Here is a 27661-nt window from a genome sequence, read left to right on the forward strand (position 1 = left end):
CTGGCAACGTTATTCTTGTTGCAACATTCATGTACAATGTGATTCTCAATCTGCACATTACCAGTTTTGTATCATTAACACTGTTCATCAAGACTCACTGTAGTCAGACTTTTATTAGTTTATCTGTCTGTTGATCTGTCCCTCTTTCTATCTACTTTTCTTGCTAACGGGGTGGGTGTACTGGTCCATTTGACATGGTATGAGTTATTTTGCAGGAATGGCTGACAGAAATATGTATGCAAAGATACACAAAGAAGTATATGTATGTATGTATTAAGTGACATTACCCAGACTTGTTGGTAATAGATTCACAAGTGGTTAATACATTGTGTCACAAAGAAAACTGTACAATTTTCTGTTATTGCCTATATAGTCTTAGCTTCATTTGCTCAGTTATTGCTTTTAAACCTTGTCTTGCAAGTGGTCACACTTGCATTCCTCATTGAAGTGCTTTACAATCATCTACCTGAATGTGGGATAATGTCTAATTCTTTGAAAAACCTGTGGAAGTAGGTTCCATGTTGCTGGAGCAATCTTTGAGAACACTCTTTCACCTAAGTATCTGTTATAGAATGGTCTTTTCAACACTTGTGCATAATTTTATAGCTTTGGTGAGTATCTTAATACTAAGATAGAGACAGTGTCTGAAGAAGAGTAGGTTAAAGGTCAGTGAGTTAAAGGGCAGGGCAGCCCTCGGTACTACAGGAAGCTAGCTTATTTTTGAAGAGTTATTCAGTGCTGCTCTAGAGGCTTTGATAATAGAATAAAATTACACATTTCATTTGATGTGATTTGGAGGACTTGTATATTTGTGCTGGAATTTAGTTTTATAATGGGAAGCTATGTTCCAGTTTGGGAATAAACATATTAATAGTTATGTGCTTGTGTACTTCAGTGCCAAGGTGTGGGCTTTGTCACATAAGCTTTCTATTAGTAGAGTAAAGGTGAATTTTTGGGAGAAGAAAGAGGCTTTCTCTGTGGTGAAGGTTTTACTGAATGTTAAATCATTTGGTTGTTCCTGCAAACAATTAATGTTTACTAACATTTGTTTAGTAGAGTGATGTTTCTGATCACAGACTAAATTTAAACCAACAAGTTTGCAAAACACTGCCATCAATGAGGTATTTAGAATTACTAGCTAATGGCTGAAGATACATTGATTTACAAAATCTCACAAGACAGTACTTATACATAGACTGTATTTTATATTGTATATATAATGGACACTAGAAGGTTAAAAAAATCAAAAAAAAAAAAAAACAGCTGGGTGCACAAGTCCAGTTATAAAAAAATGCCCAGTACTGGAAGGCATGCTGGTGCCAGGACTGGAAAAAATTACAATGTGGAGTCCTCAAGATATAGAAACATTCCTACCATGGGGTTAGGCTAGGCTTAGGGGGAGAGTGGCCCCCCATGACAAAAGGAAGTAGTTTACAAAAACCACAAAAACTGACAGACCAAAAAATTGCTATAAAGATGATAGAGTGGACCGTTGAGTATAAAAAAAATATTATGTATTGTTACTATTATGCAAGAAGCCCAGAATTTCTTGATAGAAAATATACAAAAAGAAAAACACTTGCACAAGAAAAAAACTGTCAAAAGATTCAGATACAAATTTGTGTTCATTAATACAATGGATTCGAGTCTATATCAGCTTATCGAAAGCTGAAAAGAGCGAACCCTAAACATTGAACAACCTAAATATTGAAGACACAGAACAGCAATTTTTTACCCAGGGAAAAAAATCACTGTTCCACAAAAAACAAATAAAAACCAACATAAAGTGGGGGGCTCCGGCCACCACACCCTCCGATGTGGGGGGCTGTGCCCTACACCTCCCTATGTAAATATACCAACTTTGAGATTGCACCACAGTGGAGAAAATGGCAAACTCCTGAAAACGACCCAGCAATTTTTTTTTCCTGGGAAAGTTATCACTGTTCCGTGTCTGCGACATTTAGGTTGTTCAACATTTAGGGTTTGATCAGAGAGCGTTCGCTATTTTCAGCTTTTGATAAAGCTGATATAGACCCATGGATTCATGAAGGACATTATATAGACCAAGAAACCTTGGGCCATTTGAATAAAGAAGCCTTGGAGGAAGTGTGAAAATATAAACAACAAAATCTAGAGATTTTGAAAGATGTAAAAAAAGAAACATGGACGTGGGAAAGAAAGAGAGCTCTAATGTGTTGCAATATTTATGCAGAGGGGAAAAAACAGACTAATCAATTCAAAAAAGCAGCTCTAACGATATTTGAAGAGAAATACATGCAAAAGCACCCAGATATGGAACATTTCATAATACAAAAAAATTGGATCGCAAAGGGGGAACGTAGAACAGAAGATTAGTAAAGTAGAAGTTAAAAGAATAGAAGCTGAAGTTATGGAATACCTGTGAAGTGAAGAATTTAGTGTAGAAAGACTAACACAGGTTATATCACAGCATGATGGAACAATGAGTCTGCAAAATAAGGAGAAACAGGAGGCCTTGGAGACATCTGAAAAAGAAATATGGACATGGGAAAAAAATGTAATATGATGCAATGGTTATGCAAAGGAGATAGCAAAACTAATCAATAAAAAAGCAGCACCAAAGATATTTAAAGAGAAATACAGGCAAAGGCATCCAGTTATAGAAGATTTTACAAGACAAAAATAAGAAAACAAAGGAGAAACACAGAATGGAGGATTAGTAATGGAGAAGTTAAAGAAATAAAAGCTAAGTTTATGGATTACCTGTGAGGTGAAAGATTTAAAGTAGAAATTCCAACTCTGTTAACATTACAGCATGATAGAACAATGAGTCCCCAAATTAAGGAGGAACAGATGGAATGGGAAGAATCTGGTCAGTTGCCATATGAAGATACATTGGAGCCTCCAGAAGAAAACTAGTACAAAAGTATAGTTGGACTTAGACAGCAATAGAAGAAACAGAAAATGGTGGCAACTCTGATACAGTCAAAGTTGTGGAGTATTAGGCCGTATGAAAAAGCAATGGACGACACAGGATGAAGCTGAAAAGAATGTCACATGAAAATGTTCTGGAACTTTATGTATAATGTGTGCAGAAAACAGAGAACAAAGAATGTGCCCGAAGAGAATAATCTGAGGGAAGAGTTGCTTGATTAATAGAGATGGATGGACATACTAAGATTGATGAAAGACGATTACAGAAAGTCAATAAGGCCCAAAATGTTAGAAGTTTGATAAAACAAATGAACACAGTAAACAAAACTGTTAACAGAAATTCATGTGATATAACTGAAGTAAATGGGATATATTACTGTGCAGCTAAATTACTAACAGACAAATTCTTACCACAAAAACACAAGGCAGTAAGGGAAAGGAAGGGAATAAATCAAATGCCATCATGGAATTATCAAATATAGAAAACTATAAAGAAATCAAAACATGCAGAATTGCAAGAGCTAGATAGCAAATTAATTAAAAGGGAATATAATCATATAGATGTCTCTAATGTTATGGAGAATGTTAGGTCTTTGAGAACAACTTCAGCCCAACCTTATTTTTCTGAACAAAGTATACAAAATAAGAGACATAGCAGAAGCAATGCTCTAAATGAAAGTAGGTTAAGAGTACCTGTTTGGTCTACCAACAATGTGAAGCCCAATTTGGGGGTATACAGAAAATATTGGTCCATTTTAATGATGGACCCAGCAGTAAGGGAGATTGTAGTCCCCACCCCTAAATTTCAGTTCAGGAATATGAAGAACATGAATAAGATGTTATGTTATCCTGATAAAAGTGAGAAAGAACAGGTTGATAGGTACTGCACTAGCCCATGTGGGAAATGTAACCAGTGTATGTATATTAACTCAAAAGGTAGTTTTAAACATCCAAATCTAGGGAAGGACTTTGTTTTCAAGGTTAATGGCAATTATAATTCTGAACATATAGTATACTTGGCTGTGTGTCCGCTTTGTAGTGCATTTTACATAGGTAAAATGGACAGAATGTTTAGATTTAGGATAAGAGAGCATATTTATGATATACATAACATATTAACTAATACATTAGCGAAACATACTTCTCAGATGGGACCTTTACATAACTTTAAATTTCTCATTATTGCTAAAAATGTACCAGAAATGAGAATGGGTGCTGTAAGGAACAGGACAGAAGCAATGGAGACAAAATGCATCATTAAGCTGAGAGCTAATATGGGGAAGGGCTTGAATGATGTTTTACCTATTCAACCTCTACTTAAGATGAGAAGACTTAGGAAGTAAAGGGGTTTGATTCAATATGCATTTTAAAAGGTAGTTTTATGTTTTATTATATGAACAGTTTTTAAACATCTTCCCAGTTAGTTATATGTATGTGATAGAGAAGTGTAGATATTTTATTGCATTGTTTATTCTTTGCATTTTGCACTGTTTGTGTGTATATTCAGATGCAAGTTTGCTATGTGACTTTAAGAAGCTGTGTCTGATTAATTGTTACTTAACTGATCACATGGTAGGTTTGCAGTATATAAAACAGGGGCATTTTTATGGTTGTAAATGTCTGATGAAGCAGTAGTGATTATTGTGAAAGCGCTTACTATCAAATAAATTGTTGTTTTGTCTATTTGCATTGCTTCACCTATTTTTTGCTACAAGAAACTAAAGATATCACAAGCAGAAAAACTCAGAAGATATGCAGATAAATATAAAGGAAAAGTACAAGATAAACAATTCATTAATGACCCATAAAAGTTTTATAGAGATTTGATAAACAAGCCAAAAGGAATAGAAATACCCCCAAAAGATGAAATAGACACATTTTGGAAAAATATCAATGAAGACCCTGTGGAACATAACAAAGATGCTGAATGGATAGTAAAAGAAAGCGTAAGAAGTTGAAATGTACAGGATATGAAATGGGATGAAGTAAAGGCCAGAAAAATTGAAACAAAGTTAAGAAAAGCTCCTAAATAGAAAACCCAGGATCAGATGCAGTACCTATCTTCTGCATAAACATATTAACATCTTTACATGAAGATTTAGCCCTGATTAAGAACAATTTATATGCACATCCTGACCAGATACTAACCTGGTTAACAACAGGAAAACAAAATGATACTCCTCCTTAACAGTAAACCTGCAAGCTATCCTAAATACTGTTGATCAATAACAAGCCTTCTGATGAAGTATAAATAATATACCAGAACTGGTGGTGATACAGTTTATAATTATTTAGAAGAAAACTCAACCATGGCATTAGAAGAAAAAGGTAATAAAAGAAAGTCATATGGAACAAGAGACCATTGTTCAAGATTTTTTTGTGTTAATCAGCTAATGAAATGAAATTGTATAATTTCTTCTGGTTCAAGAAAATACATGCAATTAACCTGATAAATGATATTATAGAAATGCTTGGGGCAGAAGTTACAAAAGGTCTTTATTTTTGAACTTACTACCATCTAATAATCTGGTACACATTTTAACAGTCCATTGTTTGCAAAGACAGTGTAGACAGACTGCAGTGCATTCATCTTAAACTTAAAAGAGTTCAGGAATCCGCACAACTTGTCCCATAAACCTAGACACTAAGGAATTTTGAAAAAAATCTACCAGACATTTTTTTACAAATCAAAATAAAATGGACAATTTGGTCATGATAATGTCTGCTTTCTCTCAGTGTAATTTCTCTAAGTCTTTTGGGTTTCTAATACCATGATGAGAATGGACCCCATTCCTAAGTCAAAGTTTGATTAAATTTTGTAAAATTAGTATTGTTTCAATCTTTGATGTTAGCCAAATGTGCTCTTCATAGAACCCACAATGTGCCCAGAACTGACTCCTTCTGCTGTTCACATGGAGTTACATGTATCAGTGGCATATCTAAATAATACTGTAAATTCTTTTTTATAAGACCAATTGCTCCTACTACTATTGGAACTATCTGGGTATCATTCTTCCATACTGCCCTCATTTCTGCCTGCAAATCTTGGTGTTTTATTATTTTTGGTCTCCCCATATGTTGTAAGACACTGTAATCACGGAGTATAGCAATTTCAATGATCATTACCACTTTTGTCTTCTTTTCATGGACTACTGTATATGGTTTTCTTGCATCTGTTTTTGAACTGTTAAAAGGCAGTAATGACCAGTAAGACTGCCACGGCTGGAACACTTTTTAATAAAATAAAATGAAACAAAGGATAAGCGTTTTCGCGTAACATACGCTTCATCCCATCCATATAAAAGTAAGTAAAACAATACAACTCCTTGAAACCATTTAAACAACAAATCAGTAAAATAAAGATGTAGCACATCCAATCAATCGATTGTTTCATTTTATTTTATTTTATTAAAGAGTGTTCCAGCCATGGCAGTCTTACTGATCATTGTTGCCTTTTATTCTTTGTTTTCCAGTTTGGGCTTTGGGTGCTTCTTTGTTGCCACTTTTTGAACCATTGGTGATGGGTGCATCCCAAGTGATATAAACTTCATCATTGTCTATAATGCTTTGTGGCTCATGTTTCCAATACTTCTCAGCTACTTCAGTATTGCAATGTTTGCATAATCCCCAATGCAACAGTCTTGCCACAGTATTGTGCCTTTCAGTATACAGGTCCCCTGCCATTAGTGTATTATACGCAGCAACAAGATGTGCAACTATTTCCAACTCTGTTTTACAGAACTTACATTTGTTTGTTTCTCTGACATGTTCAATGGACTTTGTAAACCACCACAAACCTAGTCCACTATCTTGGGCTGTCAGTAATAACCTTTGGTTTAAATTCACCTGTCTTTAACTATTCCTGCATCAGATCTTGATTGACATGAGATTGTTCAATGAGTTTTCTGTACTTGCAACTATATTTATGCCTTTTCCACATTTCTTGTCTTCTCATCTGAACCTTCACCTTCTTTCTTTTGTTTTTTGGCACATTCAGTTGCTGCCTGATTTTTGTCTTCTTCTGGTTCGAGTTCCATTCCTGCTTGATAATGATATGCTTCTGCTAAACTAAGCAGGAAAATCACCTTAGACTTGATCTCCTCATGTTTTAAAACTTTAACTATGTTTGGATCGTGTGAGGTCAGCAGATGTATATGCAGTCCTATGATTGCAGATTTATACATGTAATCAATTTCAAGGAGGTCCATACCTCCTTCAGAATGGAGAATAAATAATCTTAGTATACACTGCTTTGTATATATCATTTGATAATTGTGAAACATTTTTCTTGTTTTCCTGTCCAGCTGATCCTAAACCTTTTGGGGTCAGTCAATAACCTTAAAAATGTACGCTAGAACAGGAAGAGAAATTTGGTTTATAGCATGAACTTTATTCCTAGATATCAGGGCTGTTTTCAGTATTAATTTTCATCTTCTAAAATATTCCTTATTAAATTTTGTTTGCATTTGTTCATGTTTTATTGTCAAGCCTTCATCAATTCCCAAATATTTATATGCTCCCTACTACTCAAGTTCATTTATATGACATTCTGCTCCCAGACTGATGTTTTTTGTGCTATAGTATTCCTGCTTTAAAGGTTGCTTTTGAAGATTTATCAAGACCAGATGACATTTTTATATCATCATCTGAGAAAGTTTTGATCACTTCCAGTTGCGCTTTCAGTTCCTCATCTGACGAACTATACAGTTTTAAAGCATCCACAAAAAGAAGATGAGAAGTCTTTACACTTTATTGCTTTTCTTGTTGCCAAACTGTAACCATGGCCTAATCTGTTAAGTAGGCAGCTTAGTAGGTTAAGGGCAAGACAAAAGAGTAGCGGTGACAGACACCCTGGAATATCCCCCTTTGGATTTTTATCCCTGGAATAATAATTTGTCCTTTATAATGACTTAGCTGCAGAGTGGTTTGCCACTGTTTCATGTAGGGTGTATCTTACACATCTGTTAGCACTCCTTTATCCATGAATTTGGGATGCTGTCAAATACTTTTCTGTAATCTATTGATTATTTAAGAAAAGAAGTCGTGGCCATTAGGTTAAGGTTCATTTTATTCCAGCTTTCTTTAGTCATATTTAAGCTTGTCACATATTTTATTTAGGAAATATGGAGTTGTAGATGTTAGGACTATGATACTAAAGTGCCTGAGTTCATTTGCTGAATATTTTACCCCTTCCCATATTTACCTAACTTTATTCCAATATAGACTGATGCTAACTTATTTTAATTTTAGACTTTACTCTGTGAATTTGCTTAGTCTTCATGCTCCTGATGCAGTGCTGGCAAATAATTTCCTTACTGGTTTACTATACTATTATGTCACCTGCAAATCCTGTGAGGTGAGTACTTAGTTGGGTAAACATGTTGCTACAGTGCTATATCTTTTATATAATTATATCCAATAACGACTCCAAACAGATACTGACCAAGTTTAGGTGTAGTAATATCCTTATCTAGCCATAATCTTCATGGGAATTGGATTCCATGCTTGCCTAGTCATAGTCTTTATGGGAATTGTATTCCATACTTGCCTAGTTGTAATCTTCATGGGAAATGGATACCACACTAGTCTAGTCATAGTCTATATGGGAATTGGATTCCATACTTGTCTAGTTGTAATCTTCATGGGAATTGGATTCCAGACTTGTCTAGTCATAGTCTATATGGGAATTGGATTCCATACTTGTCTAGTTGTAATCTTCATGGGAATTGGATTCCACATTAGTTTAGTCATAGTCTATATGGGAAATGGATTCCACACTTGCCTACTCATAGTCTATATGTGAACTGGATTCCATACTTGTCTAGTTGTAGTAGTCACAGAAACTGGATTCCATACTTGTCTAGTCATAGTCTTAATAAGAATCAAGTCAGCTAAGATTCCATAGATGGCCACTTTTGTTGGATATTCACTATTCTTAAAGGGGAATTACAGAAACCTTTAATAACTTTAATGAAGTTTGGGGGAACACTATCTTCTCAACATGAGACCTTTGATGACTTTAATGAAGTTTGGGGGAACACTATCTTCTCAGCATTCTTCAATTAAAAGGGCATATAAGCCAAAGGCTTTGTATATGTCAAGAGCAAATACCAAGACTTAGAAAATGGGTGAGTCATAGATTGCACCCTGATTGGAAAACGAAAACTGTCCAGCAGGGTGTTAACATACAAGTAATTAAACTCAACACTGCTCCGACACAATAAAGGCTGTCCAGTAACCACAATCACGTTGTCTTTGTATTCCAATTATGACCACTGAGTGAATAGAATTAAACTGATGTTTATTTAACAGAAAAAATAAATAAATAATAAAATAGATAACAGACTAAGCGCTTTCATCTCATCACTGAGACTTCTTCAGAATCCTGTTACCGTATAAACTAACTTGTTCTTTTATAACAAATAATTCTCACTCATTGGTCCACAAAAACTGACATCATTGATTATATAAAACGAAATGAAATTATATAAATGACTAGCCTTTGTTACTTTTCTTGACTAGGGCTGACTGAATACTTTAATACAAAGAATTAATTAAATAAACAGACCTCACCAAACCTAACTGTTTAACAAATTGTCGCTTCTAAATACTAAAATATAATGTATATATATTTATGTGTATGTAAATCGATAGGAAGTCAACAATAAAACATATTCAAACATGAAATGCATGCATGAAAAATGCTAATATAAAAAATGCAAATATAAGAAATGCAAATTTTAAAAAAATGCAGGTATAAAAAACAGACATAAAAAGTGCAGACTTGAGGAATTCAGGCATAAAAAATAAAGAATCAGGACATAAATACAAACATAAGGAATCCAGACATAAAAAAATTCTTTCACAGAACCCCAAAGATCTTGGGTCCACTGCTGTCATAAATGCCACAAAATACTGCAGTGTTAAATATGTTAGACATAAGTAGTTATATAAATATCAAAACACAACATAGAGTAGAATAAAACATATGTGTGAACGTATATATATATATATATATATATATATATATATATATATATATATATAAATATAAATATAAATATAAATAAATAATGAGAAATGTAAATTGGTGTATATGTATAAAAATATATGTAAATATATGTAATATATATATATATAAAAATGTACATAAATGAATAAAACCTATTTTGTAAAAATTATGTATAAAAAATATGTTTATAATATATATATGTAGAATATATGTATTTGTATAAAATATTAAGTATTAAATATTAAAATATTGAATATTAAATATTAAATATTGAATATTAAGTAATAAAAAACAATAAAACTGAATATTTGTTGAAATTGATTGAATGAATGAATAAATTAATTAAATTTCATCTACTGTGTCTCTTAGGGTCACCTGCTAATACTTTTAATGCCGGACTAATAGAAATGTGGTCATTGAGTCCTTACAGACATGCCCTGACTTGCACACATGCTGACTTTAAGTTCTGGGTATTGGAGGAAATTGCTTACCCAGAAAGAGGAGGGGATTGGGAGACACATTTGGAATACAAAGAAATGATATGGCAACTAAGGTTAGATGCTTGTGGTAGCAAAGGACTCAATGACCACATTTCTATTAGTCCGGCATTAAAAGTATTAGCAGGTGACCCTAAGAGACACAGTAGATGAAATTTAATTAATTTATTCATTCATTCAATCAATTTCAACAAATATTCAGTTTTATTGGTTTTTTATTACTTAACATTCAATATTTAATATTTAATATTCAATATTTTAATATTTAATACTTAATATTTTATACAAATACATATATTATACATATATATATTATAAACATATTGTTTATACATAATTTTTACAAAATAGGTTTTATTCATTTATGTACATTTTTATATATATATTTTTTACATATATTTACATATATTTTTATACATATACACCAATTTACATTTCTCATTATTTATTTATATTTATATTTATATTTATATATATATATATATATATATATATATATATATATATATATATACACATACGTTCACACATATGTTTTATTCTACTCTATGTTGGGTTTTGATATTTATATAACTACTTATGTCTAACATATTTAACACTGCAGTATTTTGTGGCATTTATGACAGCAGTGGACCCAAGATCTTTGGGGATCTGTGAAAGAATTTTTTTATGTCTGGATTCCTTATGTTTGTATTTATGTCCTGATTCTTTATGGCTGCATTTTTTATGCCTGAATTCCTCAAGTCTGCACTTTTTATGTCTGTTTTTTATACCTGCATTTTTTTTAAATTTGCATTTCTTATATTTGCATTTTTTATATTAGCATTTTTCATGCATGCATTTCATGTTTGCATATGTTTTATTGTTGACTTCCTATCGATTTACATACACATAAATATATATACATTATATTTTAGTATTTAGAAGCGACAATTTGTTAAACAGTTAGGTTTGGTGAGGTCTGTTTATTTAATTAATTCTTTGTATTAAAGTATTCAGTCAGCCCCAGTCAAGAAAAGTAACAAAGGCTAGTCATTTATATAATTTCATTTCGTTTTATATAATCAATGATGTCAGTTTTTGTGGACCAATGAGTGAGAATCATTTGTTATAATAGAACAAGTTAGTTTATACGGTAACAGGATTCTGAAGAAGTCTCAGTGATGAGATGAAAGCGCTTAGTCTGTTATCTATTTTATTATTTATTTATTTTTTCTGTTAAACATCAGTTTAATTCTATTCACTCTGTGGTCGTAAGTGGAATACAAAGACAACGTGATTGTGGTTACTGGACAGCCTTTATTGTGTCGGAGCAGCGTTGAGTTTAATTTTTGTGTCTTGTGGTGGATTTTTGACTTTAACATACAAGTAATGCCCGCTAAAAATGCGTCCAATGATTCACTGCAGCATATCAAGCTGTTGTGTGGAGCTCGGACTGAGAAAATCTGACAGCCACCATTATTTTACACTAAAGAACAGTTCTTCTGCTATTTAGCAAGTGTAAAATATTTTAAAAAAAAAGAAAATTAAAAAACAAAAGTGTCTGTGCATTTATATCTGTGTGAGCATATGCATGCATGTGAGTGAAACTGAGATTGATAGAGCCATTATTTTACACTCGCTAAGCAGCGCTTTTTCTGTTTAGCGAGTGTAAAAGCTACATATAACAGAAAAAAGTGTGTGTGTGTGTGTGTTTCTGTGTGTGTGCTTACATTTCTGTCTGTGTGTATGAATGCGTGTATGAAAGTGAGGTGGGAGAGAGTGAAGAGTGAGAGCGATTGACACCAGTAGCAGCATTGAGGAGGTTTACATACCTCTCACCTCTTAGATCAAGTATTCTGAATAAAGCCTAAAATAAAGGGGAAAAAAATGCTCAAAACAGGAACATATTCCTTTTAAAAAAATCACAAAGCTGCTTGAATAATAAGAAACCAGAAGAGTGTGTGTGTGTGTGTGTGTGTGTGTGTGTGTGTGTGTGTGTGTGTGTGTGTGTGTGTGTGTGAGGGACAGTGAGATCGATGGACCAGTGGCAGCAGCAGATGACAGCTTTGCATACTTCTCAACGTTTTAGCTCAATAAATCTTAATAAAGCCTTTAATAAAGGGGAAACAAAGGCTCAAAAATAGAACAGATTTTAAGTCTCATTCTTATAAAAATCACAAAGTAACTTAAATAACAGGATTTGTGTTAACATGAATTTTCTGAAGGGAATAGTCTAAAAGTGAAATATATGTCATTATTTAGTGACTTAAATCCATAGCGACTGGAAAGAAACCATGCATTTTTGCAGTAAGGGACAAAAAAATAAAGCAAATATCTAGATATTTTTTAAACATGATATATTTTGGATGTAAAATGCTTCCTGCAACACCATTTACATATACCACAGCAACTATGAAAAAGGCAGAGGAACTATTTTACATCAAAAATATATAACAAATAATATAGTAATAAAAAATATAAATAAGTAAAAAACAACAATTTTACAGACGGCCCATTCTCTAAGCACAGTAATGTGTGTTATTGTGTAAGTAATGCCCTTCCAGGGATGAAGAGTCTCTCTGTCTGCAGTGTCAGACCTCAGAACACCTGGGGTGGGTGTTATTTATACAATAACACACACCCTATCGAGTGTTATTGCTTGCTTAACTTGCCAATAGATGATACAAAGCAAATACTCGAGTAACATAGTTGTATTAATTCTCTTTGCTAGAACTGTTACAAAATTAGAATTGTGGGTAATTACAGCTTTTCCTCACTTCTTCAGCAGTGATCTCGTTATTTATTTCTTCTGTTTATTTTATAGTTTTATTTTCACTTGGAATGTCTGTGTTATTGTACATATTATGATCAATATTAAGAAAGCACCCGAATAACTTATAACATATTTATTCATTGTTGTCAAGCATAGTATCTAGGCCAGTTGAGTTTAGTTTGATAAATAATATATATAAGACAGGAGAATCACATCATTTTTCATTCAGTAATGATCTTAATCATGTTAGCCTTCTGGGAAAAAAGATAATTTTAGGAATTTTGCCTCTTGTTTCATACTAACCTGCAGCTTTTAAGTTGATTAGAATACCATCCATCTACTTTCCTAAATTGTACTTTGGTCCATTTACTGCCCCAGTTAAATTCTGAGGTAATTTCAAAACAATTTCCTTGCTTCCTTGTTTTAAAGGAACTTTTAGTTCATTTTCTATGCCTCTGACCTTACCCTCTCATCTCAGTACCTGATTATGCATGCTAATGTCTAAATTTTCAATTAAAAATACTGATTTAGCATCTACCATAGTGACCTGCAAATTTGAAAAAAGCTGCCTTCTAAGCCATGAATAAAATATAAATTCTCTTACGCATGGGACTAGAGTTCTGTAACAGTATGTCAGATTATCGAATGAAAGCAGTTGCACAAGAGGATTATTTGAATGTTTATGAAGAAAAGATGTGAATTCTTCTCTACCTAAAGATTCATTCAGTACTATGTTCCATGTATCCTTCTAGTACTTTGCTATGACCTTTTTGTCAAATCAAAACAAAAAAATGAGAAATTATTTTATTGGTAGAAGGTGTATAAAGTGATACATTCATGTAGGGCTAACAGAAAGCTTCACCATATAATATGAGGCCTTTAGAGTTTGAGATTGTTTTTTTTTCAGTACTTATACCTAAATATTTTAATAATGATAGGCACTTCTTTCTTGTTCATATCTTTATCAGCTACTGTAACACTTTGTTGATAGCTCTTGCTCATATCTCTCAACTGTCTAGACTTGTGCCTCATATTTTTGGTCTGGTCCTCATGAAATTTGTGTTTTTCTGGAAAATTATGAGGATTGAAAATAATGATAAACATTTGAGTTTCAGACTTCATCCCATTAATAAAATACATGCCAACACAAATCCTGTTTCTCTAGCAACAGCCTAAGTTTTTAAGAGCAATATTTAAATATGCCTCTATTTTTGGGCCTTTGCCCCCCCCCCCCAGTTATTTTAGGTTTTGTCTAAATTTCTTGCTGTGAAACGTTGAGAGGTTTACTCATGGCTTTAAAGCTGGCAATTTGAGTATTTGACATTGTAGCATTGGATTTAAAAAGGTGGTGTCAAATTTTAAGTTCAGAAAAAGGATTTTTAAACTGTTTATGTTTATGATTAGTGATAGCTTGTAGTATGTTTGCGTCTTTCGGCTTTTCCAGGTTAGGGGTCGCCACAGTGGAACTCCGGTCCGCTAATGATTGGCAGTTGATTTTTAAGTGCTGGCTTGCCGGGCCTAACGCACAACCTTCAACGAAGGAACGCCCATTTGTGCATATCGACACACAGAAGACACTCTAACTGAGAATCGAACGGGCAATGTCTAACTGTGAGGCGACAACGCTACCACCACTGCAGCTTGTAGTATATTATGTTATATTATATTAGACCCCTAACCGGGAAAAGCCAAAAGACACAACAACAACAAATATTATATTATATTACATTATACAGAGACTGAGTTTTGCATTCCTTTAAAATGCATCCAGATGGGATGTGATACCTCTGATGCCACACCAATGAGTTTGGTATTCACAGTGAGATACAGATTAGTAAGGCCACTCATCGATCCTGAATTTCTTCTTGTAATTAAATGTTGAAAGTAATGTAACACTTTTTTAAATGTAAGTTCCACAGAAGTTAGTGGTAATACATAGTTTATTTAATTATTTGTTCCTTCATATACTATAAAGCACCCATCTTGCATGTTAGAATGTGATAACTTCTTCCTGATGCTGACTTTAATGCTATGCTTGCAATGGTTGCTTTGGTAGTATATCAAAACACTGTGAATATGGTGCTATGTGCATGGGCTTGTGTACCTGCTGTTTGTTGCTAGGTCATCTCTGAGAACTGCTTCAGCAAAGAAGGACACTCCGGGAACAATATCCGTTTTACTCAATCCAATTATTTTAATAATTTAAAGCATTTAAAAATGGCATTGTGTATACCACTACATCATGGCTGAGTCATCATTAATTCCTGTTTTTGCTTATGGCTGGAGTAGGGCTCTAATTCTTTCACTCAGACTCTGTCCTTATGATGAACAATGACCCCAGAAAGTATAAAATATAAATCGATCATTTACTGCTATACAGGATTTTCATACTACGTGACCCATAGAGGTTTTGACTATTTCCTAAAGATAGAGTTAATGCCCAATTTTATTTGTATGCATAACTTTGTAAGATTTATCTGCATATACATTTATATTTTTATTGGATAGCCAGGACTCCCCCATGCATAATCCACAATTTATTGCTTATTGAAGTTACCCACTATGTCTTTTAAATGTAAATGAGGACATGATAAAGCTGTTTTAAGAGCAAGCTATCTTAATATACTATTGAAAGAGAAGAGAGAAGAATATTAAAGTACCCTTTGGTTATTCAAACTTTTTTACAAATCTAATAACAGACAAATAAAACAGAATGAATGAGGAAGCTAAATTACTAGATATACAGTGAAGTTCTTTTTTCACAAATGTAGACTGCAAAGATGTACATCGTCTTCCTCAGTTTGACTGTAACCATTTTGATTGATGAAAGCGCACAACTCAGTAGCAAACAGACAAAAATTTGTATGCAGATGAGTACCTTAGGGTGTAGTCTGCATCAAAATATAGAGGATTATGATAGGGTCACCCGATCATAACTTGTTTATTATACGTTAAACGTGGATGCCAAGAAATTCAACTGGAGAGTGAAGGTCTAGAGGTGAATCTTGGCATCCATATCAAAAACACATAATTAAAGGGTATGGTTGGAGACCTGATCATAATTCTTTGTAGTGCTTTATCTACTCCATGTACAACTAGTTTCAGGAAAAAATACTAAATATTTTGCTGGCTATCAAAGCTATAAAGCCCTTAGTGAACACTGTCAAAAAGACATTGTAACACAGTCCTTTATATTTACATTTACCTTGCCATGCCTGTCAAATGTCCAGATTTTCGCAGATAGTCAAGATTTATGCCTCATTTGTTTGGTCTGTTTCTCATAAATTGTTTGTTTTTTGCACAAATCTCTGAGGCTTGAGGTCACCAAATAATGACATATATTTGAGTTTCAGACTTCATATTCTTCAAAAATGCAGGTGAATCCACATCCTATTATTCTAGCTACTATCTAAGTTTATAAGAGGAAGTCAGGGGCACATTATTTGTACAAACAACAGGCCAAAACAAATCTTTTTCTTTTTTTTTTTTATTCTGCTACTGTCTTTTGTTGGAAAGTGCTGGCAGATTTGACTGCCTAGTATGAAATCTGACATTCACAAGTTAAGCAGGGAGTGCTTAACAGTCATTACGATGAGGTGTTGCCCTATAGTAGCAGTTAACTCACCTCTCCTTTTCTGTATATTGGAGTATAATCACCATGCTCCAGGCACTACATAATAATTCTTTTGCGCATTTGTTGACAGAGCTAACCGAAAATATCCTTTATACACTGCTCTAAGTACACATATGGTAAATATGTGCTGGAATACTTTGCATACTAACTTTATGTTAATATGGAATATCTAAATAAATTGTCATAATCCTTCTATTTATGTTGATGTACCCTTTAAACTTTACCATGATAAGTTTCACTATAAAATTCTTCAAGTTATAGTCCATGCAATAGTCACAATAGATGACTCCTCATGAGTTAAATCCACCCATCCTCCTCCTTCTTTTTCTGTTGTTATGCCCTTTTCTCCTTCCTTTCTGCAGCCTTGTTCATATTTTACTACCCTTCTAATGCAGGTCTTCACTGAAATTGCATAAATTACTATGGATGAATTGCAAAGCAGACCCACATTCTTGTGTGCAAAAGGGCATATGGTGTTGCTTGAAATGTTGATTTTTAACAGCTTTATAAAGTAGATGGCTGACCAGTTAGCAGTCGGTTGTGTCCCTTAGAAACTCTGCCAATGTCTTCCTAAATTGTGTCATGTTGTCAGACTTGTACTACCTGGACAGTAGAATGACATCCACTAAAATTTAATTTTTATTACTTGTAAAAAAATGAAAGACATTTAGCACACTTTTACACTGTAGCTGCACACCAGACTCTACCTCTAGATGGCACCACAGAGTTATTCAGAGGAAATGCATTATTGTTAAATATCAACCACTAAAGAATGCAAATAACTCTTCCTTGGAGTATTGCATTGCTTTTATACCAAAGAAAATATACCAGAGCTGTCTCATTCACTATACTTAATTTTTCAGCCCAAATTTATTGCACTCAGGCAATATTTAATGTTTCCATACACTTTTTAAATACTTTAATAATAATACTCCCTGAAATACTGTTGCTCAGTGTACTTCACAGTAGTGTTTGCGGATGTGGCAACACTACTTAAATATGCTTCTGTAAGGTCATAGTAGAAACTAGTTTCCAGGAAACCTTATGATTTAATTGGAAAACTGCAACATTCTGTCACTGCTTTGGTGTTATGATGTTGTGAGACTTTAATAAAACACAGGGTAATGAAACACAATATAACCTAACATGCCACAGCACTACACAACACAGCACTTAATACAACCAAATGAAACAAAGCATCATCACATTATGCAGCAGTGCCATTACATTGCATCACACCACACAGCACATACCTTATATATGTCTTCAGTCTGGGTAAATCCTATGTACGTGTGTGTGTGTGTGTGTGTGTGTGTGTGTGTGTGTGTGTGTGTGTGTGTGTGTGTGTGTGTGTGTGCACATACACAGAATGTGTTGGATACTTTTTCAGAATCCTCTGAACCCCAGTAAATGGATGGCTGCATGTCTGAACCAAAGTCACATTTATTGAAAAACTTCAGAATGGCATAGCAAAGCCTCCTTTCTCTTGCAAGACTCCCATTCTTTAGATATTCTATATGTATGTGTTAACCATTTCCTTACTTGTATTTTTTCCACTGAACTGACTATTTTATTGTTTCCATCTGGTACAGAGCAATGGTCAGCTTTTACAGAATCATTCAATAAATTGCAGTTGGTGTTTCTTGATAGTAGAGCTCCTTTTAGTCTTTTGTGGGTGTCATCTGCATCAGTGTGTAAGACAGGAGTTCTTCTGTACCAGAGGACTTCCAAAGCAATTGATTTCTACCAGAGAAAGAAGAAAATATCAACAGGAAGAGAAGAACTTCTACAAATGAAGTCTGCTTTGATAAAGAAGCTACACTCTTCTGTTCCGTACATTTTAAAGCAGTGTCACAAGCTGCTGCGTAATAATTTAGATGGCCTTATGTGACCTCACAGTCTCTCTCTCCATTGGAGTAACTTATGTTGTTACATGTCTTCAGAATCCTAGGTCTTCCTCTTGGGAGCAGGTGGAAATGTTTTGCAGTCATGTATTTGAAGGTGATTAAACGCGTCTATATTAGAACATTGAAGTTTCAGAACTTCGAATGTTCTAATATCGAACCCAATTCAGTGAAAGCTGACAACATTGAATATTCAGAACAGTGAATGTTTTTCCTAGGGAAAGAAAACCGCTGTTCCGAAACACACACACACACAACACAAGCACACCAAACAAACAGCAATCCACACACATACACCTAAAATCTTACATCTAGCCCTACACTAAACTGTACATACACCACTAACTATCCACTTACCTTAACCCAAACCGTAACCCTAAAGTCCACCACTATCACACACTCACCCACGCCCTAACTTTAATTCACCTACCCCGCCCTAACCCTCACATCCACAGAATTGCACACTTACCTGACCCGCGCCCTAACTCACCTAACCTGCCCTAACCCTCACGTCCACACAATCGCACACTTACCTGAACCCGACCCGTAACATTCCACCACAGTGCTGAAAATAGCAAAGCGACAGAAAAGGACAACCAAATTCTTTCCCTGGGAAAAAATTCTGTTTTGCAGCTTTGCTATTTTCAGCATTTGCTGATTAGGGTTCGATATTAGAACATTCAAAGTTCTGATACTTCGATGTTCTAATATTGACCCAATTTAAACTGTATTGTGCTACACATGATACACCTACCTTACATTCTGACTTGAAATGGACTCTGATAACTCTAGTTAGCAACACATGCATTTAGGTCCCTCAGCATATAAGCTGAAGGTGAGGAATCTAACTGGCTTGACCAATAAGATGTGCAACATGCTCCCACAAAATCAGCAGTTGCTTGATGTTATTATAAACCAAAAAGAAAAATGTGAGTGAGTACTCAAGAAAGGAGGATCCAATGTGGAACTTTTATTGAAAAAGCACTTTCGTCCTTAAGAATTTGGGACTTCACCAGATTAAAATCACAAAATGTAAGTGCCTATTTAATGAATCAAACCAGTGACGTGATCAGAAATTAAAGTCTACCACATCCGTAACATATTTTTAAATAACAATGTAAAAATTACTATTGAATAAATAATTATATAAATAAAACAATCAAAGTTTAGTTGCTTTTGGTTTTAATGCTCTAACAGTGGACACATTATCTTTCAGTCCAGGGGAATCTGTGTGCATTAAGTGTTAACTGCCAAGGAAGTTCTCTGTAATCTGCCCTTCTTTCTCAATCATCCCATTAGGATTACAATGTATTATTTTCAACATAAAAAAATAAAAATCTCTGAATGTTAGTACAGCTTTTTGAATGCCTGACTAAAGCATTAATTTAATCTCATTTTTAATAGAATAATTATACTGATACACCCTTTATTGGATGCAAAGCTCAGTTTTTCTTACATAAAATACTTTTCATGATCGATATTTTACCACATCCTCCATCCCAGATGTTGTACAGTCAACGTTACTTTGTATTCCAATGGTCCTAGGATAGTCCACTAATGTGATGTGAGGAAACTCATATATAAATTAACATGAAAATCTGTCTAATAGATACAGAACTATGACTAAGTTGTATCTTATTTTATTTTTTATGTTGGCTTATAATATTGCTTTAGTGCTATGTTCTTAGGACTGATCTGCCTGCATTAAGTTGATGCATATTTGTTGTGTCTAAAGTATACATTTTTCTTGCAAAAAATATATTTAACTCTTTTGAATTGCTCTTATCACCTGATTCATTAATTTTTATCTTGTAATGTAATAAAATGTTATGAAATGATAGCATGTCATCAGTAAGTGTAACAGCATTTCAACAACTCTGAGTTTTTATACCCTTATAACATGTTGCATCACTGGGCAGGAAAATGAATCTGTCTTTTTCCAACATTAATTAATATGAAAACTGCCTTGTTTCATTGCAGCTGGTTATTGCTGTGAAAATGTAATATTATCTTCATACTGTAGCCTGGTAGACGAGTACAGTATCTCTGTATTCAATAAATGACTCCAGTTGCATAGTAACAGCAGAAAGAATAGCTTTTTTGTAATTATTCTCTCCATTGTATCCAAAGGGCAGGCTAACTGGGGATTGTAATACACTAATCAGGAATGGCATATTTTGTAGTACCTGAACTCTGATTAAATGTTTGAGTAGGAGGAAATACATAGACTTTTAAAGCTACATCATTTTACTTTGGAGTTATTACTTCAAAATACAGATTCACAATTCAAAACATTTAGATGTATGCAGACATAACCAAACATAATTCATTGACTCCGTGGCTCTGTTTAACTGAATTATATGTGGTCATGCAGAATATAACAACATATAGGGGACTGCAGAGAAAGGGTATATCTCCTTACTGCTAGTTGCCTTGACAATAAGAAATACATACCTGAAACTGTGCAAAAAGAATTTGTTCTGTTAGATGCCCAGTGTAACACAGGAAACACAAGCACAATTTTAACTTGTCCCTGTTGTGAAGATTCCTGATTAGCAGCTGTGGACAGTTTACCCTTGAGTTCCCACCAAATTTATAACTAAACAAAGTTTGGTTTTACTTCTGCATGTTGCTTGTTTATTTCTTCAGTAGCCATTTTTAGGCACAAGTACTCTGCAAATTTTGTATGAAGCAGTAACACGTAAGATGTTCAGAATCTGGTAAAAGATTTTCATCAGTAATTTTGTCCTTTTGTTGTATATCATTAATTGGCAGATGACTAGACATCTTAGACTCTGTCTTATCTCACCAAATGCCTTTAATGACATATCAAAATATAAATTTTGAAAACTATAGTTTGCTGCTTCCTAACGGCTAAGTATGTTTCTACATACACATAATGAAATTACGCTATGTTTTTAAAGTGAACGTTGGGTAGTTGGTTTAGTTAAAATAGAATATGGTATATATGCATTTATTTTTTATGTATGTGTGTGGCTTTAATTAGCTATGTACTGTTGGTAAATGGCTGGTTTAGCTAAGCACAAGTTAATTATTTAATTGATCTTGGGCTTGGTTCAAGCACTTGTAAATATAAATTGCAATGTGTTTTATTCTTGCTTTGTCTGAGGAAGTGCAAGCAATGGTTTGCATGAAAGCGCTAACTAAGCATAGTAAAGTATTTTTGGAATCCTTTGGCTGGCGTGATTTGTAGCCTCCGTTTTTTCTTTTTTTCTAAGTATGTTTCTTGCTCAAAGGATATAGTCAATTCAAGCTTTCTGACAGAGGGTCTGAGGGAAAGAAGAGTGGAAGAGGATGCCTTCTTTAGCTGCCTAAATTTATGTGGTTAACAAGAGAAGCTAATTTGACTTAAGTGCTTTCCTGAAGAGTTATAAACAAAGAGAGGAACATGTTTATTAAGGATTTATTGAGCAACAGAACAGGACATGGTTGTCCTTGTTCAACGCTTATGTAATAATCTGGATAAGAAGAAGACATAGGAGTTGGAGAAAGTCCAGTTGTGTAATTAAACTGACCATGACTGTAGATGTTTGAATGATCACTGCTGACATAGCCTTAGTTATATGGAGTCATATCATGCCAAGGATATAACAGACAGTCAGCTTCCAAAGCTTCAGGGTACCTTCCACATGCTCAAATTGTTAGGTAGCTCAAGCTTAGCTGGCTAAAAGACATGTTTGGGTGCCAACCCATTTAAAGCTTTCCTTCCAACTGAGATAGGGTTCTGAGGCCTGAAAGGACAATTCTAGGAAGAACAAACAATAAATAACCATATCCTGGCATAAACAACACACTTAAAAAAACAAGAAGGTTGGAGAGAAGGAGCAGCTACTGCCGCAAGGATCATTCAAACATCTACTTTTCTGGTAAGTTTGCTTAAACAACTGTACTATGTTCATCATATCAATCATTGCTGAAGTAGCCTTAGCTATATGAGTAAATTACCCTAGCTTCCTACATTTGGGAGGTGGAAGGAGAAGAGCCCATGAGCCCCTAGAGAATGGTCCTCACAAAGCTGATCTAGACCAAGAAAAGGAATCAAACTTAGAGTGCCTTGTAAAAGTATGTATAGAGCACCAAGTTGCTGTTTTAGAATGCTTCTAAAATCCAACCCTTTTCAAAAAGCCATAGATGATGCTAACGCCCTGGTAGACTAGGCCATGACCCTGCCTGGAGTAGTTTTGTTAGGCTGAGTATAACAAAAGCTAATAGCCTTAGACAACCATTTAAAAATAGTCTGTTTTGACACAGGTTGTCCCTTTTACTTACGTTCACCTGAAATGAACAATTGAGCTGAAAGATTTAGTACTGTCAGATAGAACTTGAACTGTCTGAGGACATCCAAGGCATAAAGTATCCTTTCTCTTTCATTTGTGGGTTCATGAAAGTAAACATGGAAATGGATAATATGGCTTAAAGTAAACTTGGATGTCATTCTAGGCATAAAAGAAAGATTAGTTCTCAAAGAAACCCTGTTCCTATGGAAAATAAGATAGGGTTGACTCCCCATAAGAGCTTACAACTCAGATACCCTTCTTGCAGAGGTTAGGGTAATCAGTAAAACTGTTTTCCATGTTAAGAACCTCAAGTCAGCTAGGTTAACTGGTTCAAATGGAGCAAGTGTTGGTTTTTCTAATACAAAATTAAGATCCCAAAGAGGGGCCACCACCTTTCCTGTAGGCCTGTTATGCAAAACCCCTTTCAAAATATTTTGACATGAGAATGCATTGAAAGAGTAGGATCCATGGGTAGACATGCTGACATGGCCAATAAATGAACCTTAATAGAGGAGTAAGAAAGGCCAGAGGATGGTAATGTACAGAAGTATTATAAAAACCGAAAACAACTAAAATAACCACCAAAACAAAGGTAATCATGAGGCTGTTTTTGTTATATAGTTCATTTGACAAGAATGAGGACATAACTCTCACTCTTAAGCTACAGGCACTGAATGGTATGTAGTAGCAACTCTGGGACCTGATTGCCTTATACCACTTCTCACATTACATGCTGTGGAACACAATTCCATTCTTTTTCCAGCTCCACAAACCACACCTTCCTATCCCCTGTGCGAAATGGTTATCCCAGTGTGATAGTCCAAAGATATTGTCCCAACCTCCCATACAACACTGGAAAGGTATGCTAACAATGACTCCCTGAGAATGTCTAGAAACTTCAGCATTTCCTGCCATATCTCAGCCCATCCTGCACCCCTTCACAAAAGAACTGTTTAACTACTCACTGACCTCATCGACTGAAATGGATCCACTTCCACCATCTCCTTCTAGCACTTCCTCGGAGGTGGATAACATGATTATCAGATTCAGGAGGTCTTCAAATGTACCTTACAATTTTGAAAAATGGCTCTAGTTGAGGTCAACATTTTTCTATTATTACTAAGGACAACCTTAGTAGTATGTCATTTCCCCCTCCTGAATTGCATGATTCTTGACAAATCCTCAGTGAGATGGTCTGACAATCATTTTCCATGTTCTTTTCCATTATTAACAGTTAAGGTTTATCAAGTAAAAACAAATCCTTTACAGGTTTGAGCAAGAATTGCTCCATGTTGAATACATACAAAGGTGATAATCCTTTGATATCACAGTGGACATGATGCTCTAGGTAAGTGAGCAGGTGATAAAGAAATGTAAATAGAAAAAAATAGCAGATGTAGAGGAGGAGAAATGATTTAGTGCCACACTCCTAGTAGTGAAGGGCTGATGGTGGTGGCACTTAAAGCTGGGCTTTATTATTCTGTGTTGACAATCTTCTAGTTGAGAATTAAGCTGCTGTTTACAGTGTTATCTGATGATTGTGGCTGCTGTTTTCATTTTCTGGAATGGGAATGCATTAATGGTGTCTAAAGAGCATATCACAGTGAGTGACCTGTCACCTCATCACATTCTGCCTTGCACTGCTGAAAAACATTGAGAAAGTGTCACTGTCCTTTGGGCATAAATGATTCTAAGCTTGGAGTGAATGAGGGAAAAGATTCAAAACAAAAATGGACAAAGAATGTGCTTCCGATTCCAGTATCCAAAGAGAAATCACTGGAAGATGCAGCCAGTTATTAGACTGTTGATGTTATCACTAAACACAGAAATGTATGCATAAAGGTGGGAATGGAAGAAATCAAAGATGCCATTGAAGATTTGAGACCAATTTTGGTGTACCCCAAAAAAGAAAGTGCAGAACAATGAATATGAGACAGATGCCCTGGATCAGGAATGCAAATGGCCTCCATTAAGGTGGAGAATTTGAAAGATCATCATTCCAGTCAGAAGAAACTAGTATTATTTTGGGCTAACAGAACTAAAGAAGTGCACAGTGTTCCACAGTTCCTGTTAGAGTTATTTCTGTAAGTTGGGGATCCTTCTAATAATGGTAGTTGGAAAATTGGTGAGAAAAGACACATTGCTCTGTTGGCCAAAAGGAGAGACCTTAAGACCAGTGATTATGTTTTTTGTTTTACTTCCAAGAGAAACTGGACATTCTTTGTATGGTCTGTATGATGCAGACTGAACCTGTGGTACTTGTTGATAACATAGGCTGAGTTTGTTGGTTTTTAAGAGGCCAAAGTTTGGGTCTGGTGCAAGCCTTGTAGTGCTTACTCTACTTCCCCCTTCTTTCTCATGGGGGACCATCTATTATTCCCCCGATGAGGAATTTATGTTTAAGCTGAAATGTAGTGGTGCTCATGGCATCGACTTTGTTGACTGATGGGGTGTCCACTTAGAGTTTCAAAAGGGGTGATGAGCTTACCAAAATACCCATTTCAGTTTTAGCAGTTCAAAATAAGCACTCATCAGGCCTCCAAATTAGCTTCTCCATGTTTACCATTTTCATAAATATTTTGACCAATACCTTACCCAATATACCTATACTTTTCTATGCTGCTGATTTATAAATATGGGCCCTCTGATGCATCATCAGAAAACATCAGCTCATGTGTTATTAGCTACCCCAGAGGAGTCAGCAAGTGGTTCATTTCCATGAAACATAGCCTTGACTACAGACAGCTAAAGGCATACTGTTTACAACTGAAAAGAGCCTCCCTTGAGTTTATAATAGTTGGTCTGTAGCATCACCACTGGATGGTTCTGTATACTCTGTTTAGCTGTTAAAAACTTGGGTTTTAGACTGATCAGCAGCTCACCTTTAGAACCCATACTGACATCACAGTTACTAAACTTAAGGCTATGCTGGTAATGTAACACAAAACTACACATCTACTAGCCTGCAAAGTCAGATGCACCATTGTAAAAAAACTTAAGGCTATGCTGACAATGTGACACAAAACTACACATCTACTAGCCTGCAAAGTCAGATGCACCATGGTAAAAGGGGTGCTATTCTCTGTCATGGAATGTAGTACTCCATTTGTCACTTCTGGCTGTAATTCCACTTGCAGCAAGCTTCAAGTCCTCTTAAATAAGATTTTCAGCTTTATGTTACAAACTTTTTGCCCAGAGCATTATTTGGCCACCCTTTGCTATACTAGAAATCTTACCCACAATGCAAAGAACTTATATCACCTGCTGCTTTTCTCTCTATAAAACTGTTAATTTGGAGCACTGTCCCATTCTGGGCTTCTTCCTAAAGCACTAAACTTCATTTCCTAGCCTGTGTTCTCTCTCCAGTTATTTCCTCTTTCTAGCACCCAGGTTTACACTGACATTTTTTACCAAAACTTTCTCTTACTGGGTCTCCTCCGTCTGCAACTCAGCAAATACAATATTTTCTTATCTTTACCAGGCATGTGGATTAAAAAAAGTCATAATTAAGTTTAAGAAAACTTATTCAGTGGTCTTTAGATCATGAGTATCTCTGCCTCTGTAAAGTGGAGTGGAAATACACTGTCCTTGATGGTGGTGATTTAGTTTTAAATGTCTTAGCATTTGGTTTGGTCCTGCCTTAACCTTATCTACACATGCTCATAGCACTTTGAATAAACTGTCATACTTCACTCCTTCCATACTGAAAGCAGCTTATTGACAAAGGAAAGTTGGGCAGCTTTGGCGAAGGAGTACCTCTCCTAATACTAGAATATTTGATGCCAGTCATTAGTACCATTTTGTTTTGCAAATTTCAAAAACTCAAAATCATTCGGAATCATTGTCACTTCTTAGCAGGTACATGCAAGTGGTATCACAACTGCCTACTTCTTATTCTTATTCTAATTCTTATGTTGCCTTATTTCTACTGAGAAACCCGCATGATCCCGCCTTGTGGAGTGGGATGACTGCAGCTGTGCGCACTCTGTGGGCACGAAGCCTGAGGTGAGCTATGATTAAACATGACACATAGGTGAGGCGCCAGTTCATATTGTAGTTCATGCAGTACACAGCCTGGGATGTGGTCTGGTGCCATGGATGCTGTATTCTTGGCTTTGGAGAGTGCAGTTTTTACCTGAGTGGCCGTGATTACTGGCATTTGGCATTCTTTCAATATTGAGATGGGCCCTTTAGGGGGTGAAGTTGGCACTGAATCTATCTGCCAGGATATTGGCAATATCCTTGGGATCAGTATATCTAGTGCCATTCTGCTGTAGCTCAGAGCAGATCTGAGTATTGCCATTTAGATTCTTGACATAACTGTGGAATGCCTTGTGGTTGTCTTAGGAATCTTTGGCAATTTTGTTTTCGTAACTAGCTTTGGAAGATTTTATGAGGGATCTCAGCTTTCTACTGAGACTGGTGAGGGAGTTTTTTGAATCCTGGTTTCTTCCTCTTTTCTGCAACCATTTCTTCTTTCTGTTGTACACCTTGTTTATGGCAGGGGACCACCAGACTGGCTTTCTTTTTTTAGAGGACAGCGTCTTGGTTCTATTTGGGATGGCTCGGTCCATGCACGAGTGAATGTGCTCATACAGCACCTTAGTGCAGGATTCAGCAGTTGAACTTCCAGTTCCCATCTGCATGG

The 27661-nt window shown here is 35.1% G+C and overlaps 1 protein-coding gene across 1 annotated transcript in view; it reads left to right on the forward strand.

Moving 5' to 3' along the window:
* The window catches only part of CADM4 (cell adhesion molecule 4), a 1113916-nt gene that overhangs the window by 467840 nt on the left and 618415 nt on the right, over nucleotides 1-27661 (forward strand). The gene's annotated exons all lie outside the window — the stretch shown is intronic.

The sequence above is a fragment of the Protopterus annectens genome, chromosome 8.part0 (assembly GCF_019279795.1).
Source record: "Protopterus annectens isolate FY-2018-M chromosome 8.part0, PAN1.0, whole genome shotgun sequence".
Lineage (NCBI taxonomy): Eukaryota > Metazoa > Chordata > Ceratodontiformes > Protopteridae > Protopterus > Protopterus annectens.